Below are 23,845 nucleotides of genomic sequence, written 5' to 3'. Positions count from 1 at the left end.
TGGATGAAGAAGCAAATTTAGGAGGAGGCCAAAATTTAAAAGCTAGACCCACTGGATGAAAGTCATAAAGAAAGTTCAGTGAAGGAATTCTGAAGAGAATGGGCTCTGCATTTTTCTGACAATCAATGTAAAATATTAGGCAAAATTAAGTACAGTGGCTTTTAAGGTCCCTTCCAGCTCTAATTTCTTTTGATTTCTAACTTATTACTCTGGTTAAGTAAAGTCCCTTCAGAGGTACAGAACAGTTCCTACACCTGAATGGGATGCAAAGAATAATCTGACTTCTCTTCACCAGGGGATGAGTTGAACTGTCCTTGCAGAAGAGGTAACACGTGGTGAGAACCCCAGATCCTAGAAAAGGTCCAGGCACACGATAAGTATTCAGCTTTTTGAAAACAAATGAACAATCATTTCTTCTTCTACATCTTCACACCCTTTCTCTGCTGGCTGCTTTCTTTCAGCTTATAAACTTCCTCAATATACACACTTTAAAAGCCCTCAGACCTATGATTCTTTGGATCTTCTTGTGGGTAACCTAAGTCTCTCCCATGCCTTCAAACACCTCTCCTCCCCAAAAGCCCAGATCTGAACCTTGGGCCCAGACCTGTCTACCAGGCCCCTCTAAAGCACTGAAGATGAAGTAAGATCCTCTCCCCACCCCCAATCCCTTCCTACTGTGCTCTGTATCTCACAAAAAGATGCAGCTGTAAACTGTCACCCACGCTTGCTGCCCTCCCTTTTCTAACTGGTCACCAGGCCCCACCCATTCTCTCTCAGATCTGCAAAATCCAGTCCAACCTTTTATAACTTAAGTGGGAACCTTAGATTACAATTCACCCTGCACCCAATCAAGTGCCTTGCACATGGAGGTCCGAGTGAGTCTCTAAACCACAAGTCCATCTCACTGTTCTTTAGGGTTTCCCACAGCCTTCAGGATAAACATCTAAACTTCTGACAGGACAAACAAGGCCCCGTTCCGTTGGGCCCCACTAGGTTTCCAGTATCAACTCTCATTTCTTTCCCAAACCCTGAGTTCCAGTCTTATACCTTAGTTTTGCCATATTTTCTTATATTTCTCAAACTTTGACACACACTGCTCCCTCCTGCCACCCCAGTAGCTTCTACATATCCTTAGAAAGGATGGCACCTCCTCCAAGAAGCCTACCCTGAACTTTCCCTTCCAAGATTCTGTGCTCTGCAAAGGGGAAAGGTGGGGGGGAGGGATACATTAGGAGTTTGGGATTAACATAGACACACGACTCTATATAAAATAGATAATCAACAAGGACCTACTGCATAGCACAGGGAACTCTACTCCATAGCCTGTAACAAACTCTACGGGAAAAGAATCTGAAAAAGAATGGATATATGAATAACTAAACCACTTTGCTGTACACCTGAAACTAACACAATATTGTACATCAACTAACCTCCAATATAAAATAATAATTAAATTTAAAAAAAAGATTCTGTGCTCTGTAGCACCAGAACTCACTTCTTCCAGAGCACTGACTACTGTGCTTGTGTTTACCTGCCGCCCAGTAGAAGGGGAGATTACCTAGGGCAGAAGCATCGTCTCCAGCAGCCCTTGGTTCTGACAACTCATTCAAGTGCCAGGCTACTTTACACACATAACCTGCTTAATTAATTCTAAGAACCCACAGAAAGAGTGGTTTTTAATGTCATTTTACAAGTGTGGGGATTGCAGTTCAAAAGTAACCTGCCCAGGCCACAGACAGCATAAGCCCTGGAATTCAAACCCTAAGCTGCCTTCACACCAGTGCTCTTTCCACTATATGATACGACTACTGAAAAACAGATTTTTTTTTCCTGAGCCCTGTTTTAATGGAAAGGAAATGAAGCTGGGATATACCAATTTCCTAATCGCTTTGGCGTGTACCAGGCAAAGTCGTTCAACAGACCAGGTAACATCTGTGGAACAATTAACGATGCTCCAAACTGTCCTAAGTGTTCTACATTGTAGGGTCTACAAGCATTAACACAGTGCGACCTTGTAACCTCCAGAGAGAGTGAGTCCTGTTCAGCCCATGCTACAGATGAGAACACTGAGACCTAGAAGCCTTAAGGCACTCGGCCGGGGTCACCGAGCCGGCAGGAGTCCTAGGCCGCATGCCCCATCTAGCGCACGCACACCCGGGCACTGGGCACCGGTTCTAGTGCCCACCCTCCACCTTGCACCATCTAAAACCCTGCTTCGCAGCGCCCACACGAGAGCCCCTGGAAGCGGGAAGTACAAAGCTGTCTCAGCTGTCTCAAACAGATGAACCAGTTTGCAGGGAAGAAGTTGAGACACAGATGTAGAGAACAAACGTATGGACACCAAGGGAGGAAAGCCGCGGGGGGGTGGGGATGGTGGTGTGCTGAACTGGGCGAGTCGGATTGACATGTATACACTGATGTGTATAAAATTGATGACTAATAAGAACATGCTGTATAAAAAAATAAAATAAAATTCAAAAATCATAAAAAAAAAGAATACTGTCTACTGTCCTCCACGCCCCCTGGAACACTCACTGTAAATATCCAGGAGGTGCTTGCAGAATGAATGAATCAATGAACAAACAAGCTCACTCATTTCAAACGTGCAGTCACATGCGTAATCTGACCTTCTGAGAAGTTAAGCTTCTGGAAGGAGCCCATTTTCTTAATGTATTCAGCATCGAGTCATCACAAAACATGAACTCTTATAAAGTACTGCCCCCTCACTTCCCATGAGAGAGCAAAATTCCTCAGCAGGGAAATGGGAGGGTAGCAGACATTACCCGCAAACTTTAGGAAGGCTGCGGCTCGCTGAGCACTTCACTAGGGCGCCTGACCGCCTGCCTGGTAGTAGGACAGACACACCAGGAATGGCTGCTGACCGGCACAAAGAGCACCCGGCCACGCAGGCAGCACACCCCACACCCTGCCAAGTGAGGTCTGGCCAGCAAGGGAAAGACGCTCTCCACTGCAGAACCGCCCACCACTAGAAAGCCAGGTCCTGCCAGGGCCTGGACACACGAGGCCTTCCTTACAAGGGTTACAAATCTGTGGCCTCGCTCTGCCTCAAATAAAAGACAGTGACGGGGACAACGTGACCATCTCCAGATGAACTTTCAACTTCGTTTCAAGTGCCTGGGTGCTGGGTCACAGTGGATTTCTAAACTCTTCCAATATTCAAAAATACCAATTTCTAAGATGCAGAAGGGTTGTTAAACATACACTTAGCACAGACCCCAGTCCCACTCCTGAGTATTTTCTCAAGTGAGGTAAAAACCCAAGTTCACATGGAAAACTGCCCTGGGATGTTTACAGCAGCTTTATTCCTGATCCCCTCAAAACTGGAAACATCCCACAAGTCCTGCCACCCGCAGGCGAATGGACAAACGGAAAATGGAATACAACACAGCCAGAAAAAGGAGTGGCTTCTCATACCCGCAACAACAGGGATGACGGACTTCCCTGGTGGTCCAGTGGTTAAGACTCCGCGCTCCCAATGCAGGGGGCCCGGGGTCCATCCCTGCTCAGGGAACTAGATCCCCCACGCCGCAACTGAAACATACTGCACGCGGCAATGAAGATCCCATGTGCCGCAACTAAGACCCAGCACAGCCAAGTAAATAACTAACTAAATAAATATTTAAAACAACAACAACAAAAAACAAACCCGGGAGGAATCTCGCATAGGTTTTGCTGAGCCAAAGCAGCCACAATCCAAAAGCTACATGCTGTTGTTCCGTTTATCTGACTTTCTGGAAAAGCCAAAACCTTAGGGACAGAGAGGAGATTAGTGGCCAAGAGGCTAGAGGCACCCTGGCGCCAAAGGGCAGCAAATGGGATGACAGGATTGCTCTGCCGCCTGATGGCGATCAAAACTCCTACAACTGTGCACTACAAGTGAACTACGCTTCACGGCTACTAAGGACACACAAATTATTACATTTTGAAAACTGCGCCGGCCAGCCAGCCCGTGCATGACAAGTGCAGTAAGAAGGGCGGGGAGGCGAGGCAAGTGGATCAGCTGGAGTTCTGAAGGTTCTCCCCACTTTCAGTTTCCCTCCCCTGGCATGTCTCCCCGCCCTGCCCACTGCTGCTCAGGCCGCCCACCCGGGCCACCGGGAGTTACCCAACCGGAAAAGCCAGAGCCCAGGCTCAGCCACGCCTCCGGGCACAGGAAGAACAAAAATAGAAAGCGCCAGTGCGCAGTGGAGGGCTGGAAACCCTCGGACCTCAGATAACTGCGGAGAACCGGGCCTCGGCGTCAACATCGGCTCCCAGGCGGTCCCAGCGTCCCGACCCCGACCCCGGCCGCGACACAGTTTCCACAAAACTTACACACACGGAGCCCGCGCGAGGGGCGGGTCGCGCGGGCTTCCCCGCCGGGTCGCCTGGAGGCCGGTCCCCAGCAAGCCCAGCGCACGAAAGGGCGCCCCAAAGGCGCCGGCCCAAGGCGCCCGCTGCGCTTTCCCTCCGGAAGGTGGGCTGCGGGGCCCAAGCGTAAACCCTGAGACAAGGTACACGCGCACCACGCCGCCACGGGGGACGAGAGGCCGGGCGCCCACCTGGCCGGACACCCTCCGTTTCTGGAATCACCGGACGCCTGTGTAAATTTCCCTTTGGCGTGTCATTTTCCAAAGGCCACTCAAGATCAGGGGACAGAATGCCTCCTCTCCAAGTGTCCTGCCTGCCCACCCACTCAAGATCAGGAGGACAAAATGCCTAACTAAAACAAAACAAAACAGAAACACAAAAAACTGGAGAGAGGGAGGAAAGGGTGCCCTCAAAAACAAAAAAAAAAACTAAGCACGTTGACAGCGCTAAGAATAAACTACCAGGAAAAAGAAACCCTACATGTCAGATCCTAAAGTACAGAAGGGCAAGCCCGCCGGCAGTCCAGGCCCGGGGGGACCGGGGTCCCCAGCCCTGCAGAGCCAACCGCAGACCGGCTCGGGCGCCCCTCGGAAGCGCGGGGTCCCCGCGGCCGAGTCTGCGCCCCCGGCCGGCGCCGGCTCCCCTCTGCCCACCCTGCGCGCGGGGGCTGGAAACGGCCGTGGAAAACCACGGCGGGGCGGGAAGGGGGGCTCCAAAGAAGGTCTGGCGACTCGAGTCGCTCCGTTTCTTGGTGGGCTCAGCGCGCGCCGTGGGGAAGAGGGGCGGGGGTCCGGGAGGAGGAGACGGGTGGCACTTACGTAGACCGGCAGCGGCCACGGGCAGACGGCGGGCTCGGCCCCCACGAGCGACTCCAGCCTCAGCTCCAGCTTCTCTCCCTTGTCTTCGCGCACGGCCCCCGCGCCGTGCTAGTCTGGCGGTTGGGGGAGGGGCGCGGCGCAGCCGGCGGGGGCGGGGCAGGCGGGCAGGCCGGCGGCTGAGGGGAGGGGGCCTGGCCTGGGCCTCAGCCTCCGCCGCCACGCTCCCGTCCGGCCCCCGGCTCCCTCTTTGTGGTCACAGGCCCGGAGCCTCCAGCGCTGCTGCGAACTCGGGCCGGCGTGAGACGAGCACAATGAGCCGGGGACCCAGCCGAACCACTCGCGGCGCGCGCGGCCCACCTCGTGCACTCGCCCGCTCTCACGCACGCACGCACGCACGCACGCACGTCTTCGGCTGCCCCCGGCCACCCCCACCGGCCCGAAGTGGGGACCCGAGGAGACCCCTCGGGGCCTGGGGTGGAGGGTTCGACTCCCGCCCTTGACGTACCGTGACACACCCCTCCCCCCAATAAGACTATAATTCCTCATTAAATATGACAGCCGGAATCCCGGCTTCTGTTCACAAAAATGCCGTGTATTTAGCCTATGCTAGGCACCAGACCGCGGACGCTCAGTACTGGCAAAAAAGGAAATGCCCTGCCCTCATGGCACTGCCATTTTAATTGGAATAGTAGTGACAATGGTCAAGGGAGAAAATAAAGTGTCATCATCGCCACGGGGATGGTTAATCTCATGTGCGCACTGCGTGGGGCCCCGGCAACCACAAACATTATTCCAGATGTGGCCAGGAAGGTATTTTTCAGAAGAGATTAACACTGAAATTTGTCCACTTTGTGTAAAGGAGATTGTCAATGCCGTGGCGTGGGTGGGCCTCGTCCATCAGTTGAAGGACTGGAGAGAAAAATGAGGTTCCCTAGAAAGAGGGAACTGTTCCTCAAATGGCCTTGGGACATCAGCTCTTCCTTGTGTCTCCAGCCCAGAGTCCTGCCCTGACTTGCCTGTCTCACGGTCACATGAGTCAACTCCTTAAAACAAAACTATATATGTAAAAATACTGAATATATACAAGCCTATTAATTTGTATATGTGTGTATACATATTATATATATATATATATACACGTTTATATGTGCGTGCGTTTGTAGTATATGTGTACTATATACAGTATACATACAAGCCTATATATGTTTGTGTATATATTGTATACATGTATGTATGTATATATATAGTATACATATTATAAATGTGAACATGCTGTATATATATACACACCATATATTGATATATGGTGTGTGTATATATACAGTATATGTACACTGTATGTATGTATGTATACAGTGTCTATTTATATATAGGTGGGTATATATGTTGTATACCTGTATGTGTATATGTTGTATAGGTATTATATGTATATATGTATATACTATATATAGACACATTTGCATATGTTTTTATGTGTGTATGTACATGTGCATATTTACATATAGGTGTGTATGTGTGTGTATACATTGTGTATATATCTTATATGATATATGTATGTATATATACGATGAACTTATATATACAGTACATATGTATTTTTATGCTACATGCTTTTATATGTAGGTGTATGTGTGTGCCTATATGTATGTACGTGTATGTATTGCATATATTATATATGTATGTATACTGTATATATACACACCTAAATATCTTTGTATGTGTGTATATATGTATGATATATATGTACCTAGGTGTGTCTATTGCATATGTTATATGTATGTGTACATACTGTATATATACAAACTATGCATTTTATATGTGTGTATGTATAGTGTATATCTATATGTGTATTGTATGTGTGTATATGTGTGTATACATACTGTATACATATGTGGGTATACATACAAACGATGTATTTTATATACGTGTGTATATATGTATGTGTGTATTGTATATACTATATGTGTATATGTCTGTATGCATACTGCATATATACACAGCTGTATATTTTTGTATGCGCATACATATATACGTGTGTGTGTATATACACACACACACCCTATGGATTCTGTTTGTCTGGAGAACCCTCACTGATATGGACACTTATGACAATTGAGCACCTGCTGTTTGCCAGCCAGGGAGCCAAACGCTTGTCTTTTTGGTGTCTCCCTTAAGTGTCACAAGTCCAGGGAGGGAAGGTGATGATGCTCCTACCAGTTGAGGTGCCTCAGGGTCAGAGAGGTGCACAGGGCGGGGGGCTGGAGCCTGGTGGAGCCCAGGTGGAGTTCTAGCAGCAGTACAGCCTAGCAGTCCCACTTCCCCGGGTGCTTCTCACAAAGACGCCGAGGGAGAGACAGGGTCTGAAAGAGGGGATGAGGAAGCTTCCGTGGGTCCGCAAGCCCAGACCAAGGCTGACTCGTCAAGGGTGTTAGAGGTCAGGACTGTGGTTTCCCTGGGGGTGGGGTTACACAGAGCCATTCCCATTCTGAAAAAGTATCCATTCTGCTCTTGTTTGTATGTTTACCCCCCTCCCCCAAATATTTTAAAAACAGATTCTCTTGGCTGCTGGGAGCACACATGGGGAAGTTGTGTGTGAGGGGGTGTGATCCAGGGGACAGGGAGGATAAGCCCCCCACTCGTAGGGCCAGGAGTGGCTCAGCTTTGTGAGCTAAGGATGGCCCACGAGGTCCCAGAGAGAAGGGTCCCTACTCCGTCCCTGCTCCGTGCACCCCATTCCCAGCCTGAGAAGCCCAGAGACACCCCCCAACACACACCAGGGAGAAGAGCCAGTCACCCTGGCTCCCAGGCTGCGGCTCCAAGGCTCTGGGCACTAGGAGCTATTTTCAGCTTTCATGCCCTAGGACACGGCCAGAGCTATTGTCTCCGGAAACTCTCTGTCTGTCTCTCGCCCGCCCTCCCTCCCTCCCTCCTCCGCCTCTTCCCCTCCCGCTCCAGCTGGCCTGCCCTCCACCCTGCATTTCTACACAGGATGGCTCACAGACAGCTGCTCCCCGTGTCCACCTGCCACCATTCGATGGATGTCAAAGCAAGCCCTGGGGACTTCCCTGGAGGTCCAGCGATTAAGACTCCGAGCTTCCAATGCAGGGGGCGCGGGTTCGATCCCTGGTCAGGGAAATAAAATCCCACATGCCGCACGGCACGGCCAAAAAAGTAAATGAATAAAAAATAAAGTGATAGTGATGAAACAGCCCTAGTGGTGCAAGGATGGGACGTACAGCTCTATGGTATAGAATAAAGGTCCAGAAAGAGATATATGAGAACTTGATATGACAGAAAGTGGGGAAATTAAGGAGCTTTCAATAAATGGCATTCGACGATTGCATACCCATGTGGGAAAAAGTAAATTAGAAAAAACAAAAAGCAAGCCCTGGTCAGGTGTGACCTTGGGCCCAGGGCCATTGGCACACGTTGTCGTGTGGGATGTTCTTCCTTAGACTCCTCCCTCCCTCCTGTGCCACTTTCCCCGCCAGGTAAAGAACTCTGCCTGGTCAATAAGACCCTAGAGGTCCTTGGCCATTGCTATTGCAGTTGGAATTGTTACTGTGTTTACATAGGGTGACCAACACCCGCCCCCAGTTTGCCCAGGACCGCTCAGGTTTGAGCGCTGGAACTGTGGGGAAACCCTCATTCCCGGGGAACCCCAGAAGGCTGGTCAGCCTATTTAGCACAGATCTCTCACTTGATCTCCCAACCCCCGAGAGCCAGAAAGGGAATCTCCCCCCTCCTTCCATTGTAACCTTCATTCATTCATCCACTCATCCCTTTATTCAACTCCTTTATTCAGCAAGTATTTATGAAGCATCTACTACACATCAGACATTCCTCTAGGTGCTGGGGACAGTAAACTGAGAAGGTGTGATTGATTACATGGGGATGATGTCTCGGAGACCACTGCAGGGCAGGGGAGCTGGGAGAAGGAAGGGGCAGTTCTAAATGCAGGCTCTGACGGGATTGGGGCAGACCTTGCCCTGGGACAGGCTGGTTGCTTCAACACAGCTGTCCTCACCCAGGGCCATCCTGCCCCCGCCTCACCCAGTTCTTCGGTCATGTCTGGGGAAAATCTGTGGTGGTCACAACTGGGTGGGAGAGGACCCTGGAATCAAGTGGGTGGGGCCAGGGATGCTGCTAAACCCCACACAGTGCCCAGGAAGGGCCCCCAGCAGAGGATGACCCACCCCAAATAACCCCAGTGCCATGGGGGAGACCCTTCACTAATATTATTCAGACCCGCTGGTGCCCCTAGATTCCTGCACAGGCAGGGACTCTAAACGGGTCACCTGGGTATCCCGAGGTGACCTAGAGTGGGGCAGCCAGGAGGGCTGAGTATCGGGGGTGAAATGACAAATCTCTGTGCCCACTCTCCCCACCACACCCCAGGGTCGATGGCCTCTATCTCCTCCCTGTGCAGGTAGCTTTTCCCTGAGCCATTTCTCCTTGTCAAGGTCCCTGTCGCAGGTTGGGTTCCCCAAAGATGATGTTGAGAGCAAGGATTGGAGTGCAGGTGGTTGATGTGAGACGTGCAGAGAACAGATACAGCTGCCATAGGGTCCCGCAATTCCACTCCTGGGCATAGATCCAGAGAAAATTCTAATTCAAAAATATACATACACCCCTGGGATTTCCCTGGTGGCCCAGTGTTTAAGACTCCGTGCTTCCAGTGCAGGGAGCATGGGTTCCATCTCTGGCCAGGGAACTAATATCCCACATGCCTTGTGACAAGAAAAAAAGAAAGAAAAAAAGAAAGAAAGAAAGAAAGAAAAAGAAAGAAAGAAAGAAAAGATACATGCACCCCAATGTTCACTGCAGCACTATTTACAATAGCCAAGACATGGAAGCTACATAAATGTCCACTGATGGATGAATGGATGAAGGAGATGTGGTACATATATACCATGGAATATTATTCAGCCATAAAAAGAATGAAATAATGCTATTTGCAGCAACATCGTGGATGGACTAGAGATTATCATACTAAGTGAAGTAAGTCAGAAGAGAAAGACAAATATATGATCTCACTTATATGTGAAATCTAAAATATGACACAAATGAACTTGTCTACGAAACAAAAACAGACTCACAGACACAGAGAACAGACTGATACTGGTTTGGGTCTCTCAGGGCCTTGGCTGTTTTATCAGTTTATCAAGCCTCTCATGAACCATGCTGAGTCTGAAGAGTTACTACGATACAATTTGATTTTACAGCACTATCCCCAGAATTTAAAAACAATCTCAAAAGCAAGCCAATCCCCCCACTCCTAGAAGAGTGAAACTAGGCACATTTTTGTTCCCAGAATCCAGTACAGAATTTGACCAAAGAACATAGCAGAAACTCAATGGCATTTGAGAGAAAGAGAAAGTCTCTTTGGTTTTAGCCTCACTAGGATGTCCATTAGTCTATGCCATTTCTTTGAAATTTCTGACCTGCGAACTTCGAACCAGGAGGAATCTTTTAGCCTGACGTTGATTTGTCACTATGAATTTGCCATGTGCAGTGCACAGCCCTGAGCATCTATCACACGTGGACTCTTGAGCTATCCTTCCTCTTTGATGACCTTGTGGTTCATACTGCAGTACTGAACTAATTACGGGTTCTGTCTAGTGACATTACACCTCCAGTTCTGAGGCGTAGATTTCACAGTCCTATGCCGCCATGGCCATTTTCACTGCCTCCTGCTATGGAACTGCCTAGACCAAAGGCAGCTGCCTTTAAGAGAACATTTCTTTCTCCAACATAATTGACAAATCCAGTGTCAGCTTGGGTCCACATGTAAGGGGAGTCACTTGAGCCTACGGTAGACCATATGTGTCAATGCTGACAAGTTCTATAAAACATGTTTTCCTTACAATTGAGTCTTTGTCTCAGTCAAGCCTGCTTGGGAAAAACTGTACCTGAAGGGTAAGGCAAGGTGGACAGCTGCCTGAGATTTTTCTGCCCTGTAAACTCCTGCACACTCTCAAGTCAAGTGCCAGGTAAAGGTCTCTGTATACTAAAGACCCTCCAGGTGCCTTATTCATTCCGCTCCAGGAATTGCTCAGTCACCTGCAACTCCCTAATGCCCCTTTCTTTATGTCAGATCATTACTTAAGTGGCTCGAAAGAAACAGCCACTCTCCCACACCATAAGCTGCAGCCGTCAGCCAAAATCAAAGTAGCTTACGGCTGGTATAGTGGGTTGGATGGTGGCCCCCAAAAGGATATATCCATGTCCTCATCCTTGACGGTTACCTCATTTGAAAAAAAAAGGTTTTTGCAAATGTCATTAAGGATCTTGAGATGGGATTTCCATCCTATATTATCTGGATGGGTCCTAAATACAATGACAATTGTCTTTATTATATAAGAAGGGCAGAGGGACATTTGAGACACACAAAGGAGAAGATACAGACACAGAAAGGGGGTGATGTGAAGACACAGACCAAAACTGAGTGACGTGGCCTCAAGCCAAGGAAGCTGGCAACCACCAGAAGCTGAAAGAGGCAAGGGATAGAATCTCCCCTAAAGCATCTGTAGGGAGAGCAGCCTTGCTGACACCTTGATATCAGACTTCTGGCCTCTACAACTGTGAGATAGTAAATTTCTATTGTGTTAAGCCTCCAAGTTTGTGGTAGTCTGTTACAATAAGCACGGGAGAATAATACAGCATGTCTTAAACCTTTTCTAGGCTTCAGCAGTTACTGCACAAACCTAAATATTTTCAGTCAAAGGCCTCAACATCCCACCATACATTAAAGACCAAGGCACTGGACTACCTTCCTTGGCAGTACCAAAATATTTTCCAAATGGACATTTTCCTCTCCAAAATGTCTGCTCCTTTCTTTTTATTTCTCACTGTTCACAGGTAATGCACCAAATGTTAGGGTCTTTTAATTACCTTTCAGCAACTACAATGCCTTAATTCCATTTGGTTTGGCATAAAGTAGAAAATAAGAGAAAAGATGGAGGGCCGAATATTCCTGTTACTGTTGATAACCCTGGCTTGAGAATCCAGCTGGAATGAAATGATCACATAACTGAACCCCTGAATGGGGCAGATTTACTAACTAGTAATACACAGAATGAGAGAAACAGAAGACACTCACTCACACGCTCAAGGGAGAGAACAGAATTAGTCAAGGTAAGCATGCACGCTTACTTCTTTTCAAGCTTTCAATATAAGTCACTTGTTCACCCTGGGGCAGAGTCAGTAACGAAGCAGCGCTGAAAGGACACTACGAGCTCTCTTGACAGGACTAAAACATCAGGAGCAGGAAAGGAACATTCCCTCACTCCCCACCACCACCACCCCCAGCAGTAAAAAATGATCATCCACATTGACAATGTAAAAGAAATCAGAAGCTACGTTAACTCTGATTTACTCTTAGTATACCAACAGCTAATCAGGAGCCTTGAGCAAAAGTATCTTGATTGGGCTTCCCTGGTGGCGCAGTGGTCCGGGAAGATCCCACATGCCTCAGAGCGGCTGGGCCTGTGAGCCATGGCCGCTAAGCCTGCACTTCCGGAGCCTGTGCTCCGCAAGCGGAGAGACCACAACAGTGAGAGGCCCAGGTACCGCAAAAAAAAAAAAAAAAAAAAAAAAAAAACATCTTGATTAGTTGCTAATAAAACTCTTCAGAAGCAGAACCCTCCACATGCAGCAAAGGGAAGATGCAGACCTGTATGCTTCAGGATTTTCTCACCAAAACCCCACACAGTTTGTTTACTATTCCAGCCAAGTATGGCCTAGCCCTACCCTTATCCCTGTTTTTCTTGGTGTAGTAATAAAGAAACATAGATGGAAATAAAGAACAGCTATCAGGTAGAAAGATATAAAATAGTGGGGAAAATAATATAAGTGAAGTCAAGTACCACGACCATTTACTAGCAGTGAACTTTCAGCACCAACATTAATATTTTTCCTGTTATATCTGTAAATGATAATAACTAATATGTACATAACAATTTTCAATTTAATCAAATCTCATCTTTATAACTAACTACTTCACAACAAGTAACATGCTAAGGCAACGTCAATAGATGAAAAAAGGTAGTCCCTGGCCCCAGGGAATGTTGCCCAGGAGAAGACAGAGATATGTAAAAAATACAATTACAATACAGTGTAGTGAGTGCAGCAATCAGGCATGCAGAAGTGCAAGCGAAGCAAAAAGGAGCGTGTGATCACAACACTAAAAAGAAGACTGCACAAAAGACATAATATGTAAACTGAGGTTTGAAAAATGAAGTGGGTTTCCCAGGTGCCCCATAGGGAGAAAGGAATTCTTGGAGGAGGGAAAAACATAAAAGACAGTGAATTGTTCATATAATCCAGAAGTGAAGTAGGCAATGGCAGGAGAAATGATTGGACACAGGCATCATGAATACTTGCATGTCTGCATTTTAGCAAGTCCATACTAAAGGAAACTTTGAGGATCAACTCGGGGGTGGGGGGCCACGGGGGGACAGAACTAGTTACTCCTGCAAGAAACATTGGAACCAGTTTCTACCAACCCACCAAAATAACGACTTCAAAGGCAACATGGTATCACAGAAAGGGCTTGTTTTTTTGTTTGTTTGTTTTTAGTTCAATAGACCTCACTTAAAATTCTGAATCCACAATGCACTTGCTTTGGTATCTTGAACAACGCTCATAACCTCTGCAAGTTTCAGTGTAGTAAGTTTATGTGATTACCTTCATCTGTAACATCCCTGCATTGCAATCTTGATGGAAACTCAAGTTCAGGTCAAAGACAAGTTTCTCTGTGACCTCTCCTCTGAATTGATTCAAAAGCCGTCTCTCCCGTCCTCATTTGGCTTCTCTTATGGAATCTCATAAGAACTTCTATGACCACTTTGGGTTTTTGTTGTTGTTGTTGTCTGTTCGTTTGTTTGTTTTTTAATGGAAGAATAGTTGATTTACAATGTTGTGTTACTTTCAGGTGTACAGCGCAGTGATTCCTTTTTCACATTCTTTTCCCTTATAAGTTATTACAAAATAGTGAGTAGAGTTCCCTGTGCCATAGAGGAGATCCTTGTTGTGTCTATTCTATTCCTTCTTTGAATGACCGTAGCACTTGTTGTCTGTATCATTTTTATGTCTCTGGTTGCTTTGTGACTGAAAATGAAAATTTTCTATTTGTTCATGCCCTGGCCCTTCCTTAAAACTGTGTTCCTTTATCTATTTCATATTTATTGACTACATCTTAGACACCGTGTTAACTGCTGGTTCTACATGTTAGTAAAATATAGACCTTCCTGCTCAAAAGGTCACAGTATTTGTGGGAAAACAAAAAAATGAACAACCTATGTCTCAAAGAGCTTTGTACTTCCCAAAGAGAACACACCTAGTAGGTACAATAAATACATGTATCATACGTAATCGTATAAATAGTTAATGGGATTAAAAACTAGAGATAACTGCTTTTCGATTCTGAGGAAATGATGATTATATTTCACCAGGAGCTCAATACCACTCTGAGAATGAGGGCTTAACCCCCGACCTGACTCACTGCATTGCTTTCCTATATAAAAATACACAAGTCTGTACATATGCTCTAGAAAAAGGCTTATCTGGCATGAATTTCAGGTAGCAAGAAGAAAACTTCAAGAGGTTCAGAGAAGCATCCAGAAGCTCACATGATTATCTGGCACTAATACAACTTGCTTGACAGGAAAATAGAGCTGTAAATCTCACAAAATTAGATGATCTTTGAAGAATTTCAAAACCTCTTGCTATTAATTGGAAACCCTAGAAGAATAGCTTCTTTGAAAATGGACTGATAATATGCTTTACAGCTTAAGATTCAGCAGCCTAGGTTGTGGCTAAGTGAGCTTCAGGAAAGAAGGAAACTTGTGGTTTAGCTCCATTTACTTTGGAACCTCTGGTTCCAAACATCTACTTCTGTGCTCAGTCATCTTATCATCTGTGAAATGGAGGCAACTCTAAGAAAACATAGTTACACAGATGTTGCACAGTTTCATGTGTCATTGTCTTCATTTGTTTCAGAAAACCAATAACATCTAAGCTACTACTGAAAGAGTGCAATGTTACTTGGGGTCATCTAGTGCAGCTCTGTCAAAGTAAAGAAAAGAAAAGGGGCCTAGAATAACTATAATTTTCCCAAGAGGACACTATTATTTTATGGTAAATCTGAGTCAAGAACCCTGATCTCTTTGATGCCATTTCATTGTTCTTTCGTTGGGGTGTGAACAACCCAGAGAAAGAAAGAGAAATAAAACTCCTCTGTGCTGTGTCACTGGTACAGGATGTGACAAGATTGGAATTGGAGAACTACATATTAACAGGTATTTGGGAAATTCTTCAAACTAATTGAGATATACAACAGGTACACAGAAAACAGTATGTTTTCTGAAGATAATTCTGTGGCATGAACAGAATTGGTAACTGAAGGTGTGTGTGTGCTGCAGTTCCAAAGAGGATGGGTGAATTCTTGTTTTCTGGCACCTTCAAGACTCCACCCCAAAATACACATTAAAATAAAATTAACATTTGAACTGTGTCATATTTAATTCAGCAAAATATTCCATTTATCATTTAAGTTGCGACTTACTTTTTAACTTGAATTTTAATTTCTAAAAGTCTTTCCAAACACAAAACAGAGGTTGCAAAATGGTATATGGGAAGTTTCAGAGATGAAATAAGCATATTTCATTCAGCATAAAGATGAATATCCAAACAACTTCTTCATTGCTGAAAGTGTCCAAATCCACTGTCTTCATTTTGTAGTCAAGGCTTCCGGAAAAATATGCTAATGGATTCCTAATTACCCAAATGCCCCATATCTGTTTCAGTAAGTATCATTATATATTATGGGAATTTTTCTCAGTGACAGAGAAAGACATCCTGGCTGAGCATCCTCCTGCCTGTGACACAGAGATGATGGTCTCCAGCTACCTTGAAGGCGTTGGAGCCCACTTTACCTGTCACTAATATTAATGGAGGACAAAACCTCATATTCCGTTTGCTCTGTATTTGTTACATCACTTCTTCCGTTCATTAAAATGGATGGCCCATAATTCAGTCTGTAGTGTGTGTATCATTGGAAACTGAACAAATTTTTGTTGGTTTTATTAATGTCATAGGTTTCTAGGGAGGGTCTACTCAATAACTGTCTAGTTTCACAGTTACAAATAAATTATAAAGTAACTTTGAATAAATTAAGTTCATCATAAAGGAAAGATACTGAGAGTTGCTACTACCCCTTCACTGAGGGGCTCTTGTAAAGCGCTAAATAAAGCAACAGAGGTGTATATGCGTGCATATACTTTCAATGATATTTGTACACACTTAAAAAGAACTCTACAGAATGCATTATAAAACTCTTGATGCTATGTGTCCCTAGTTCCCAGCTCTCTCATTCAAACTACTTAAATGGGGCTTCCCTGGTGCCGTAGCGGTTGGGAGTCCACCTGCCAATGCAGGGGACACGGGTTCGTGCCCCAGTCTGGGAAGATCCTACATGCCTCAGAGCGGCTGGGCCCCTGAGCCATGGCTGCTTACCCTGTGTGTCTGGTGCCTGTGCTCCGCAACAGGAGAGGCCACAGCAGAGAGACGCCCACGTACTGCAAAAAAAAAAAAAACAAACAAAAAAAACTACATAAATGAACAAAATCGTATCTATTAGGATAGCTATCAGAGTACTCCAAATACTACTTCTTGCAGTACCCTGTCCCAACCCTTTGCCTTCCTCTTCCCATTAGTCCTCAATTCAGAAACCCCGGAGATTTGTTCATTAATTTATGAACATATTTCTTCATTCAGCCAAGAAAATTGATTGATCCTTTACCAAATTTCGGGCACCATTCTTCAGTATGTTTCATAGGCATGTTCAGGAAACACAGCAGTGATTAACACAGATGAATATACCCTCTCTCGAGCTGAGGGGGGAGACAAAAGTAAAGAAGCAAATATAAAATCATAAGTATAAATATGTAAATAGAAATGAAATAAATGGATGGAATAACTAGTATATCAGGGAAGTGCTGGAGAAAAACAGCAAGCAGGGAAGGGAGATGGAGATTGTTAGCTACTAGGAGGAGGTTGTGATCTGAAACTAAGTGATCCCTGAGGGCTTTCTGGGGAAGATAAAAGTTAAGAGGGAGCAAGGAGCATATCTGGGAAGTGAATAGTACAGGTAGAGGGAACAGTCAGATGGAAAACCAATGAGGCAAGAGTGGGCTTGGAGTATCCAAGGAGCAGAAAGGATGTCAGTGTGTGGAAAACAGAGTGAGCAAAGTGGAGAGGAGGAGGAAACAGTCAGACACGAAACAGATGCCCACATTTCTAAGGCTGTGGAGGCACTTTGAGGACTTTGCTTTTTCTGTGAAGAAGCCATTGAAGAGATTTGAGTGACAGGATCTGACTTATGTTTTAACAGGCTCTGGATGCCATGTTGATTAGAGAGTGTAGGAGAGTAAGGACAAGCCCCAGAAGACCAAGAGTTGATTCAAAGAAGTGATTACTCAAACATGGTCCCCCTCCTCAGTGAGGATGCAGAGCAGGAATCGGCAAATAATGGCCACAAATCAAATCAGGCTCTCAGCCTGGATCTGTGGGACTGTGAGCTAATAATGGTTCTCACGTTTAGAAAGCTTGTTGAAGAAGAAAGAAGAGAAGCTACAGAAGCTGTATATGGCCCACAAAGCCTAAGATATTTAAAATCCAGAAAATGCTTTCCAACACCTGATGTAAAGCATGTGGCTCGTAGGAGGTGCTCAACAAAATTTGGAAGAGGGATACATGTGTCAATTAGTTCCTGAAAACATTGTAAAGTGATAGGTGTCAAGAAACATTTATCCATTCACCCTTAACCTTCACAAATGATGCCATTTCCATTGAGCTATTGAAAAATATATTCTGGCTTTCAAAACAATAAACCAGAGGGCATTTTCTCACATAAGCAAGGTCATAAACAACTGTCGAGTAAAGTTGAAATAGCAACAAATCAAATAATAACAGAAAACATTTTTATAGATTTTTAAGCCTGACAAAGCATTTTCATGTTCATTCTCTACTTTAATCCTCAAATCTACTTCATAAGATAGTTATTATTTTCCCATTAGAAATGACCACATATTAAATCTTTAGTGATTGCTCAAGAAAAGCTGAAATCTTGAGTGTCACATCTATTAATGCCAAGGTTGGGTTTTTTCCCATGGGAACATTGGATGCTAAAATCCACAGGGATTTTCAGCTCAAGATGGCAGACAAGGAAACATATTCACTTTCTGTTCCTCCTGAAACCATATTTAAATAAAACTGTAGAAATACCAAAATTAATCAACCAATAAAAGCCAAGGCATTTTGGAAGTCATCCACACAGAAAGATTTCAACACATTTCAAGAAGGCAAACAATGAAATGGAAGAGCCATGAATAAAATAATGAAGAAAAGACTAACCCTAAGTAAGGTCTGTACAAAGCCAGTCAGCTTTTGCTGAGCTCTGGTTATAGTAAAGGGCAGAGGAAAGAAGAGGGGCTGAAAACAAGGAGACAAAAGTCATTTTAGGAAAAAAACGTCATTTAATGAGCTCCAGGGAACACTCAGCCTGCTGCCATACTCACTCATGAATTACAATGGTTATTGGTAAGCAAGATGAGAAAACAGGGAAGAAACCAAACAAACAAAAATCAAGACATTGTTTCTTACTGAACTCTCCTCAAATGAGATCGAGGAATTAGGGTTCAATGCCACAGCTGTAAATCATTTCTGCTCTTGGAGAGGTTAGAAAGGGCTTGTAATATTTACCCTTTTTTTTCAGACAGAATTTAGGTGTGAGCAAAAGCTTTTTGTGTCCTCCAACCCCAAAGTTTATTGGGGATGGAAGTCCAAATTTGCTGTGACAGACCATAAAAAGAATCTCATGAGCAGAGGGTCCAACTAATTTTGGAATATATGAATTATGCCCAGTGTTATTTTCAATAGATTTTGAACAAAAATATATAAATACATTTTGACTGATCTATAGGATTCTGGGTTCTGAAACTTCTACATGTCACATGTGTGCTACATAACACACAATGTCAGCCCCAGGAGAGAGAAAACACTCCAATGAAGCAAGCCAAAGAAACAAGTTTTAAACAAGGTCAAGTGATGTGTAGACCAGGATTGTTCAATTCTTTCCTGTCATGCTGAAGCTTCCAGCTCCTGAATAACAACACATGTTTCCCTTGTCCTAGACACCCAAGAGTACATCTCCTCTCTTGGGCATAAGAATCTCTAGAGTTACATATGTGTAATAAAGAGTGGACCCAGCTGGCATATTCACAATGACCAAATTGTGTTGATCATACTTTAAACCAATACATGGCTCCACGCTGAAGTTGCAATAAATGATATATTTGCTTTCTAGACATGAATGAGACGCCTTGCTGGATATACTCCAGGAAGGCCAGAGAAACTGGCTTCTAATCCATACGGAACAATTCACTGGTGAATTTCTTTCAGGATAGCCCATGATTTATCTAGACTATAATCTTTACATATCTGGATCCTTCAAACTAGACAAAGGGAAAATCTGGCCTTCAAGCCTCAGTTAGAAATGTGGAATGGTGCTATGCTGACAACTGGTGGTCCCTGACCTGTATCTTCTGACATTAGAACACAGTGTGGTGGATGACCAATTCATGCGTTGAACAAAAGAAGACTTCCTACAGGGCAGTGTAGCTGTTCGTTACAGGTATGGCACTTAGGGCTAAGTACCATAAGGACTACAAGCAAAAAAGAAAAACAAGTAACACATGAAGCATATATGATAAGGACGCACCACAGTCCAGAGCACGAGCTCTGGAATCACACAGGCTTGCTTCGAATCCCAGCTAAGCCACTACCATCTGTATACCCTGAAGAACAGTCCAAGGTTTAAATGTTGTTTGACCAAATTTCAAAAAAGAAGTGAAGAAAGAACCTACCTGCCAGGAAGGGACATCGTGGGGTGCAGCATCCAGTCGGATCAGGGCTCTGCATCTCCTGCTCAGAAACCTTCGCCACCTGGCTCATGGTGATGCTGGCAGCTGAGCAGCCCTGGAGAAGGCGATCCTGTCTCCAGGCCTCTCAGAGAAGCTGGGGAGGTCCCCGGAGGAGGTGGCCCACACCCTGGCAAGCTCTGGGTGCCTCCTGCCCTCAGCTCTGAGCAGGCTCTGGCTTCTGGGCCCTGTGGTGGGGAAGGGCTGGCCGATACATACGCACGGCTGAGGGGCCTCCAGAGCCGGTGCCCAGGCAGGGTGAGCTCTGAAGGAGAAGGCTTCCACAGTCCCCAACAGTCTCCGCATGGTGGCCCATCCCGTGCCAAACACCTGCCACCCACATCGAGAAGACCCAGCCACTAGAAAGTCCAGAAGGGGCCCCGCCCTTTGCCTTTGGGCTGGGGTTTCTCCACCAGCTGGGCTCGCATGTGCCCCCTGCCTTACCCACTGCCCCGCCCGCCCTTTCTCTGTGACACATACAATGGACACGTCACAGAGGCAGGCGGAGCTGTCAGATATAAAAGGAGTGAGAAGCTCTCCCACTGTCACTCTCTGCTCTCAGATCAGGCATGCAGCAGCTCTGATATGGAAGCCATTCCCTCCACCAACAGAAGACACCTCTCCCCACCCTCCCGTGATCAGGTCTGTGGAAGTCACAAACTGGAGGTCCAATCAACAAGGATGCTCTGACCTAACAAATAATCTCCCTCAGGTGAGGTTTAAGGATTTGGTTTTGGAGCTCCACAAAGAAAAAGTTCCTGCAGATTTGGTATGGAGAAACTCTTCTGAGCAGGGCATTCAAAAGTCTAATTTGTGGCTGGAGGAGGACTGGACGTTGGACGTTCCAGGAGTGAACGCTGGAATTCCAGGTGGGAGCCTGTTTCTGGCCACAGCCCGGGTCATGCCAGAGGCTAGAGGTAGAAGCCTGGGAGCCAGACACAGCTCAAGGGTGGATGCTCTCGAGATAAGGCCAGCTAAGAGCTGTGAGCTCACTGAAGTTCGAAAACCGGCTCCCAGCCCCCACCCCTCCCTCCCCTCAATCTAGTAAAATTGATGCTCATCTCTGTAGTTTTGGAACTTGATGGTAAGGATGATGGTGCCTCGGGTTCTTGTGCTGGTCCTAGCTCAGGCTTGTTTGCTTGCTTCCTTCGCATACTACAGACAGGGCTTTGCATAGAGAAGTGGGCTGGTGGATCACTGTTCTGCAAAGATCCCATTGTGCGACTGGAGCAGGTTACCTTCTCTGAGCCTCAGTGTTCTCATCTGTAAAATAGGCATATCGTTCCTTCTTTTCCTAATAACCAAACAAGTGCTCTTGTACTTTACCTTAAATAAATGTAATTTAAAGATGCCAAGCTTTTCTGACATCACTTTTGTGCATAAATACAAGTGATTAAAAGAGAAAGGCATTGGCCAATAACTTCATCACAACTGCCACGGTGATTGTTGGACCATCCTGATTTCGGAGTTACTAAAATGTGAAAACTACAACACCTGTGTACCTACCATCTTGCTTAAGAGACAGAACAATTCCCAGCAGCACTAACAGCCTTGTGTCAACCTCCTTGACCTAGCCTTTCCACCCTAGAGAAAACTGTCCTCAATTTTGTGTTTACTCTTCCCTCATTTTTAGCTACCTTTTTTTTAAAAACATGTACCCTATGCAATCCATTGTTTGAGCTTGTTTCAGAATGGTTCCATGAGTGGAACTGTATCCCATTCTTTTGATGTTTTTAAAAACCATGAGAAGTTTATCTATGCTAATGTGTGTAGCTCATTTATGTTTCACTATTGAATATTCCAGTCTCATCCTATCCTGCTCTATTAATTCTGCTGATGGAAATTTGGGCTGTTTCCCGTGTTTTGCTGTTAAGTTATTTTTGCTATAAACATTCTCAGAGTTGTTTCTTAGAACATGTGTGTTTCTCCAGGGTATATACCTGGGCAGGGAACGGCACAGTCTAGATGAGGTGCTTGGAGTTCTGATTGCTAGCTCATACTGCCGCCCTTATTTCGGTCCACTGAATAGCCCGAGGGGACATGAGTCCTGTTCTGGCTTTGTTTACAGACCTTCAGGGGGAATAAGTGTTTATAAAAAGAATAGGGGGATAGTGAAGGAGAGCTTCCCAGACCATAGTCTGACTTTGAGCCATGGCCCTGGGGGGCAAAGCCAGAAAGGAGTGGAAGCCAGATGGAGCAGTGCTGTTGGCGCTGAGCATGCGTGTGAGGTGGGGCTGCCCTTGCCTGGACACTGGGTCTCAGACTGTGGCACAGGTGACATCACAGAATCTACTGTGAGGCTACGGCTGGGCTTCGGGACCTAGAAATTCAGACAAAACAGTGCATGCATTTTTTTTTCTTTTAGAAGATGAAAAGGGAGTCAAGAAGCCCAGTGTGGGGATACTGGGGGATATAAGTGAGGACGGAGAAAGCGTATAATGCTTCCTTGGCCCCAGCTCCCTTGAGCCTTCCTTCCCTGTTTCTCTGTCTCCAGCATCTCCCCTCTTCCTCTGGCCATCCTGTCTACCCTCTTGTCTCTTCAATGCCTCTCCATCCCAGACTACCTCTGAAACTCCCGAGGAATAATCGAAAAGTACAGTGACCGCCAAAATTGCTCCCCAGACCCTGGCTCCACCTCTGCATCTGCTGTCCAGATTTTGCTTTAAAGTTCTGTGCGTCACTCACAACCAGAAAAGAAGTATTGATTAGAAAAGAAAAAGAAGTTGGGAATCTCAGTTGGAAAGTGGAAGGAGCAAGGGATCTCTTTCACATTCAGGTAACGGCACTGTGGCTAGTGAGCTGTAGTGGGACATGAATAGCAACTCCAAACCCCACTCAAATCCTGCTGAATTGAGGTCTAATTAAAGGCTAACTGATGGATGGTGACAGTGAAGTGACTTGTCTAAGGGTATTCGATAAAGACTAGTTCTTCTCTCCCTTTCCTCCTCCAAATTTCCTGGAGGTCCCAGGACATTCCTAAGACGCTCCCCACCATCATCTCTGTGGCCGTGGACTAGCTTTTAACCTCTTGTCCAATTGCCAGAGCCTAGAGGTGGTTGGGAGCTTTGGAGTAATGAGCCTGGGCTCTTACTAGCTGTGGGAACTTGGGAAGTATTTAATTTCTCAGAGTCTCAGTTTCCTCATCTGTAAAAGGGGGATAATAATATCTACCCAATGGGATGCTATGAGGATTAAATGAGATAATGAGTGTGAAGGGCTTAACATGGTACCCAGAAGAGAGTATGTTCTCAATATGTGTCAGTCAATAATAATTCCAATAATATCTCTACTTGGACGACCTACAGGTACCTTACACTCGGTATTTCTTCCCCACAAACCAGCTCCCTGGCCTCACTTTCTAGTTCCCTTACTGGAGTTAACATTCCTCCTACATGTCCTTGGTGGTCTGGTCACCTGGATTCTATTCTGTTCCTTCCTCGCGTGAACTTTCTACCATCTCCTCATGCCCAAGTTCAGCCCTTCATTATGTTTTCCCTGGGCTTCCTGACATCAGCGCTCCTGTGCAATCCCTCTCCACAGAGCCACCAGATTTAGCTTTTAGATTATGTCACTCTCTTCCTCAGGAACCTCCAGTGACTCCCCAGTGGCCACTACTAATGTAACTACACACTCCTCACCCTGACGGTTCAGGTCCTCCACACTATGGCCTGACGC

General features: G+C 45.7%; 1 protein-coding gene across 1 annotated transcript in view; it reads left to right on the top strand.

Annotated features, from left to right (window-relative positions):
• The window catches only part of LOC309799867 (U3 small nucleolar RNA-associated protein 25 homolog), a 351,890-nt gene that overhangs the window by 213,860 nt on the left and 114,185 nt on the right, over nt 1-23,845 (top strand). The gene's annotated exons all lie outside the window — the stretch shown is intronic.

Source organism: Mesoplodon mirus, assembly GCF_964341445.2.
Source record: "Mesoplodon mirus genome assembly, chromosome: 3".
Lineage (NCBI taxonomy): Eukaryota > Metazoa > Chordata > Mammalia > Artiodactyla > Ziphiidae > Mesoplodon > Mesoplodon mirus.
The sequence above is the reverse complement of the archived record's forward strand: the minus strand, read 5'-3'. Positions and strand labels throughout refer to the sequence as shown.